Below are 6,000 nucleotides of genomic sequence, written 5' to 3' on the forward strand. Positions count from 1 at the left end.
ATAGAAGTGACTCTGAAAATCAGTTTCATTGCATGTCAAACCAGCTCACTAACCCCCCTCCTCCCCCCCGCCACACACACACACACACACACACACACACACACACACAATTTAAACAAACATTTCAATCATGGGGAGATAAAACTCAAAACAATTCCATTCAAAAGATACATTCTAAGCTATTATGCACTATACATTACATGCATATATATAAGCACATGTCCCTCAAACTAACAAAAATATGTACATGCCTTGTCAAAACCCTAACATTAATACAAACTTTTTAAAATAACCTTCAAGAAGAGAGGGTACATCGCTCTGGTAGAATTAATTGCCAAGAAGCCAAAATGATTCTATATTAGCAAAAAGTATGCCTACTCAAGGAACCACATTATTTTAGATGTTCAAAGTACAGTGTTATTATCACCAATAACTCACTATACAACTCTAGAAGTAGGATTTCAAAGCAAAAGCATAGCTATTTAAAAAAAAACAAAAACATTTAGATGGTTTATACAAATCAGCATTTCCACAATTTTTCATATACCATAAAATGAAACTAAGGCTGCCTGTAGCCATTAGATTAGGAAACAACTTAGTCTTTAATTATCTACTATGAACCTCAAATTAATTATTTTAGTCATGTGAAGTAAACATTTCACTTTCACATAACCAATGGTAAACTTTACAGCTCTAGCTTAACATTCTAATGTTGACATAAGGCAAGATTTCTTCATTTAGGGGCAACTGAAGAGAAATTTTAAGTAATTTAAAATAATTTGATTATTTTTCCAAGTAATTAAACACAAGTTTTAACTACCCAAAATTTTTAATCCAAAATTGTGCTAGCCTTGGATTATGAATTACCAAATTTTCTCTAGCCATCAAAACATTGCCCAATGGTCAAAATAATACATGTTAAGAAGTCTCTTAAGTGGCATAATCATTATTTATATAAGGTGCTCTTATCCAAGTTCTACAACACTTTGACAGGGCAACTGTGTTAATGTAAAATCTCAGGTGACCATGTTTGATAGTTTCATACAATATCTTCCAAAAAGAAAATATACACGAGTTTCTGGAGGTAAGACCACCAATAACTCAACACAAATTCTCAGATTGCAGTTTAAATTACTGCTAAAAAATATAACAAATTTAAAGACTAATTAAATTTGAGGAGAAAAGAGGTAATTTCTTTATAAAGATTCTTTCTGGAAGTTTTTAAGTTTTGGTGGGTTCAGATGGTTAAAGTTTTTCCTTAGGGATAAGAGAAATTGCTTGGAGAGGTGGGGGGAGGGGGGATGTGCAAGTTCTTTGAAATAGAGAATTACTGCTAAAGCAAAGAGAAATGGGTACACAACTTACTACAAATACCAAGTCACAAATGAAGCCCCCCTGTTCTATTAATCTTATATTTAATGTCATATATATAAGGCAATTCCCTTCTCATTCATAATGAAGTTACTTCTATCCAAATTTTCTTCCCATAACTGGACACTTGCCAACAATAAATATGCATGTGAAACATCCTGTGCAGACTAGACTTCTAAACTATTTCTTATTTTCTAAATTGTTTTCTAGTACCCAAAATTCAATACAAATTAGTCTTTTCTTCCTTTGTATAGTTTCAAAACAAAATATATGCCCAAGGTCATTCTATACCATGTGTTATAACAAGTTATCTTGGGTTTTGCTTTTGCAGATGAACATTCATAGCACTATAAAAACCTATATAAATCCTTTAAATACTAGTTGCTACACTTACCACTCCCCACCCCACCCCCAACTTTAAGTCATAAACACAGTAACTCTCCGTAAATAAAACTAAGGGCCAGACACTGAACAATATTCTAGAAGGGGGGGAAATTCTAACCAAGGGTATTTTTTACTAGCTACCTTCCCCAAACAGGACAGTGCATTAAAATGGAATATTTTTGTTTATTTTGAATGTTGGTGCCCCTAAAAGACTGGACTAAATCATTACTTTTTTAATCCCCAACACAGTAAATTTATATTTGTTGTTTCTAATAAGGTCCCACCAAAATGTCTTTAAAATATGTTTAAGAATCAGTCTTAGCCCTAAATTCCAAATTCCTAACAATAAAGATCTTACTAATAATGGCCATTTTGCTCATTCAAATCTATTTCTTCAAATCTAGACTCATTTTTATGTTTCAAATAAGTGTGCCTTCACCTTAGCCAGACAGGGATGGCCCTTCCTTTCTGAGCTTAGGTCTCTTCTGAACTTTCTATACTCAGTCTTACCATAGAACTTGGTATAGGCATTGACAGGAGTCCTTAACATGCTAGCAAGGTTTGAAGTCTAAATGAATTTGGACAGCCACCAAAAACACCACTGCTATGGCAAGGCAAATCCTCCAAAAGCAATGGGGTATTTTAAGTGAAAGTTGTATGTATATTAAAAGTCTTAACCATCGCCAAGCAAACTTTTTTCAAAGAATCTACAATTTCTTTGAAACTAATTTCTTCAGATTAAAATCAACATATGAAATTTTAATGCTAGCCTCATATTTATAGTTTTCAGAAAATACTCCTAATGTAACTAAACAATTAAAATATGAGAAATTTAAGAAAACAAAAGCTAAAGAAAATTCCACTGAATTATTAAACACCCCAAAATCAAAGTATTAAATAGATCCATTCTTAAACACTGTATATGTAAGGTGTAAGGGGTCACAGAAGAAATCTATGTATTCAAAGATAAAAAATGACTAAACATAACTTTACACAAAACTTTCTTATGACTCACCAATACTTACATGACACCTATAATTAAAACTAAGTGTGGAGAACAAAATGTACCACATTTCATTCCTTCCATTCCAAAAAAAAAAAATGTCTACATGGTTCTCTGGGTGGAAAGGGGGCTGATAAGTCTCATTAGGAGTGCTCATCTCCTCCTCTCCTTTTCCCTCCAGCAAACTGCAGTTAATGCTATGCTCACCTACACACGAGCCCCGAGTCCTTACACACATGGCTTCAGGACGGGCATTCTGACCCTGAGCTGTAACCTAGGGAGGGCAGCCAGCGCTCCAGCTCCGTGACCTTGGGTGAGTCACCCTCAGTTTCCCCATCTGTGAAATGGGTAAGTTCCTACCGGTACGGTGAGCGGGCAAATACAGGAAAAGCCCCCCGAGGAGTGCGTGGCCCTTTTCGTCCTCATCCTTCAACCAGGGTGAACGCAATGCTCTAGGTGTGTTTTCCCGACACACTGGGTGGGATGCAAGGACCAAATGCTGCGGCCATTCCAGGGCGGCCCTGGGTTCCAGGGTGCAGGGGATGGATCTAGGGGTGGACCGAAGGCCCGGCCCAGCCATCGGGGCCCATCACTTACTCCTTCCGCCCTTTAACCATGTCAGGCGAGGGAGGGGCCTCGGGCTGGGTGTCCCCGCGGCCGGGCGGAGGTCTGGGTCTGCGAACAGACGCGTGAACTTCTGCTCGAGACCCAGGTCTCGGGGATCGTGTGCGGGTTCCCCGCCCCGGGCTCCTCCGGCGGCGGAGCGGCCCCCGCTCCACGTCGAGCGGCCGGGATCGCTCGCACCCGCGGCTCAACTTCCGAGCACGCCGGTGCCCGGGCCCGGAACACGCCCGAGGCCGCGGAGGGCCCGGCTCCCGACCGCCCGGCGCCTCGCCCGGCCGCCGGTCCCATTTCCTTAACCCGTGCATTGTCCTTGCCGGGAACCCCGGCGGCTCCCGCACTGGAGGGGCCGAGAGGAGGGACGAGGGAGGAGCTGGGGGCAGAGGATGAGGAGGAAGAGGAGGAGGAGGAGGAGGACAGCCTCCTGCCCTGCGCCCCGGCGCCCAGTGAAGGTCTGGCGCCGGCGCCGGCCCCCGGGCCCCGGCTCCCAGGAGGCCGCGGCCCCCGCTCCCGCCCTCCAGCAACTTTCCCTCCGCTCGCGCCCGCCGCTCCTCCGGGACCGGGCCAGCGGCTCCCTCCCCGGCCGCCAGCCCCGGGCCGCGGCGCCTCCTCCTAAAATGGCAGGTCCCTCCCTCCGCCCGGCCGGCCTCGGCGCGGCCCGGCTGCAGGCCGCGGGGGGGAGCCGGGCGCCGGGCCGGGCGGGGCCGCGGCCGGGCCGGACACTCACCGGGACGATGGCGGGGCGCTCGCGCCGCTCCCTCCGGTGAGTCTCAGCCTCGGGCTCCCGCCGCTGCGCTGCCGCCGCGAGTCCGCAGCCGGTGCCGCCCGGCCGCCTCTCTCCGCTCCCGGCTCCGCGCCGCAGCTGCTCGGTCTCCGTCCGGCCCGCGGTCCAGCGGCGCCCGGGGCCGGGAAGGCGACAGGCCCCTCCCCGGCAAATACCGCAGTCCCCGGACCCCGACTCCCGGCGGCGGCGCCGCGCGGCCCGGCCCGGGCGGAGGGCGGCGGCGGCGAGGCCGGGCGCCGAGGGGCGGCCGCTCCCGCGGCTCCTTCCCGAGGAGGATTTTATAAATCTCACAAAATGGCGCGCGCTCCGAACCTGCGCAGCGAGCAGCGCCGGGCCGAGCGGCGGCGGCGGCGGCGGCGGCTCCTCCGCCAGGAGAGCCCGAACCGCCCGCCCCCGAGTCCCCGCAGACAGACACACACTCACACACACGCGCACACGCACACTCGCCCTCGCACACGCTCGCTCGCACACACACTCACACCGGTCCCGCCCGCTCGCCGGCGGCGGCAGCGGCACCAACAGCAGCAGCAGGAACAGCAGCAGCAGAAGCGGCGGCGGCGGCGGCGGCGGCGGCGCCCGCACCCCCCGCTCGGGGTGTCCGCTCCCTGAGCCCGACCTGAGCCGCGATCAGCAGCAGCGACGGCAGCAGTCTCCCCGGATCCCCCCGCCGCTCTTGCCGCCACCACCCCCGCCTCACTCCAATAGGGTTTTTTATTATTATTCGGGCGGGAAGCGAAAGGGTTTAAAAAAAAACCAACCAACAAAATGGCGACGGACCGACCCGGTCGCTATAGCAACTGTCAATCAAAACGCAAAACCCCGGCTGACGTGCTGACGTCCTCCTCCCGCCCCCCGGCCCAAGCCGGAGGGCGGGGCCTGTTGCTCGGGCAACGGCAGATTCTGTTCCCTCCTTTCCCTCTCCTCCGCCGTCCCCGACCAACCACCCAACCCCCTCAGGTCACGTGAAGGATAAATTCGGAGCTCGGGCCCGCTACGAGTGTCAGAGGAGGGCGCGTGATTCGCTCGGGGGATGGGAGAGGAGGGCGACGGCCGGGCGGAGGGAGGGGAAGCGGGGGCCGAGGCGGCGGCCCGGCCTGCACGCCAGAGCCCGCCGCCTCCCCGGCCGCCTGGCCGCGCCCGCGCCGACTGCGGCCCGGGGAGCGCGCGCGGCCTCTGCGCCTCCGCCCCCGGAGCCCCGCGCTTCCGCTCCGTGCGCCCGCAGCCCCGCCCGCGCCGGGGGAGAAGGGGGAGGGGGCCGGCGCCGCCGCCGCCACCGCCGCCACCGCCACCGCGCGGGGCCCCGGGAAGCCCACCCCCGCGCGCCCGGCCCGGGCTCTCACCTTCATCCCCGGGGAGCTCGCCGGCCACCTTCCCGCGGCCGGGTGCGCACGCCCGCGCGTTTACACGGTTCTTGGAAGGGCCCGCGAGCCCCCGTCGCCGGAAAATGCCCACGGAGGCCGCGGCGGGGGTTGGGGGAGAGGCCGCCTCCGCGCTCCAGACATCTCAGGAATGCCGGCCGCCTCCCCGGAATCCGGGATGCCCCTGCGGCTGACACCTTGATTAAATCACGCCGCTCGGCCTGTGCGGCAGCCAATGCCGGCGTCCGGGAGCCACGGGCGCAGCCATCACGCAAACTTTGTGGAGGCCGGGCACGCGCTCCCCGGCTGCCCGGCGACTGCAGATCCTCCCCGCCCGGGCGCAGCCCTCCCGGCCCGAAAGCCCCGGCCGTCCGCCCGGAGCCGTTCGCGCACCTGTGTCGCCCGGCACCCTGTCTTTCCTTTCCATGCACCGTCTGCTCCCAGATCCTGAGATCAACCACCATGCTTTCCTTTACTTG

The 6,000-nt window shown here is 53.3% G+C and overlaps 1 protein-coding gene across 4 annotated transcripts in view; it reads right to left on the reverse strand.

Annotated features, from left to right (window-relative positions):
• The window catches only part of DYRK1A (dual specificity tyrosine phosphorylation regulated kinase 1A), a 126,531-nt gene extending 120,926 nt beyond the window's left edge, over window positions 1-5,605 (reverse strand). For 2 of the 4 annotated variants that reach the window (XM_070407201.1, XM_070407199.1), the window contains exon 1: window positions 4,107-4,897. The gene's annotated coding sequence lies outside the window, so the exon portion shown is untranslated. Of the gene's footprint in view, window positions 1-4,106; window positions 4,902-5,503 lie in introns of those variants that run through there. The other 2 variants (XM_070407200.1, XM_070407202.1) reach the window with 2 other exon arrangements.
• Between the last annotated feature and the right edge of the window lie 395 nt (window positions 5,606-6,000).

Source organism: Myotis yumanensis, unplaced genomic scaffold (genome assembly GCF_028538775.1).
Source record: "Myotis yumanensis isolate MYYU_CA2020_CCGP unplaced genomic scaffold, mMyoYum1.0.hap1 SCAF_2, whole genome shotgun sequence".
Classification (NCBI taxonomy): Eukaryota; Metazoa; Chordata; class Mammalia; order Chiroptera; family Vespertilionidae; genus Myotis; species Myotis yumanensis.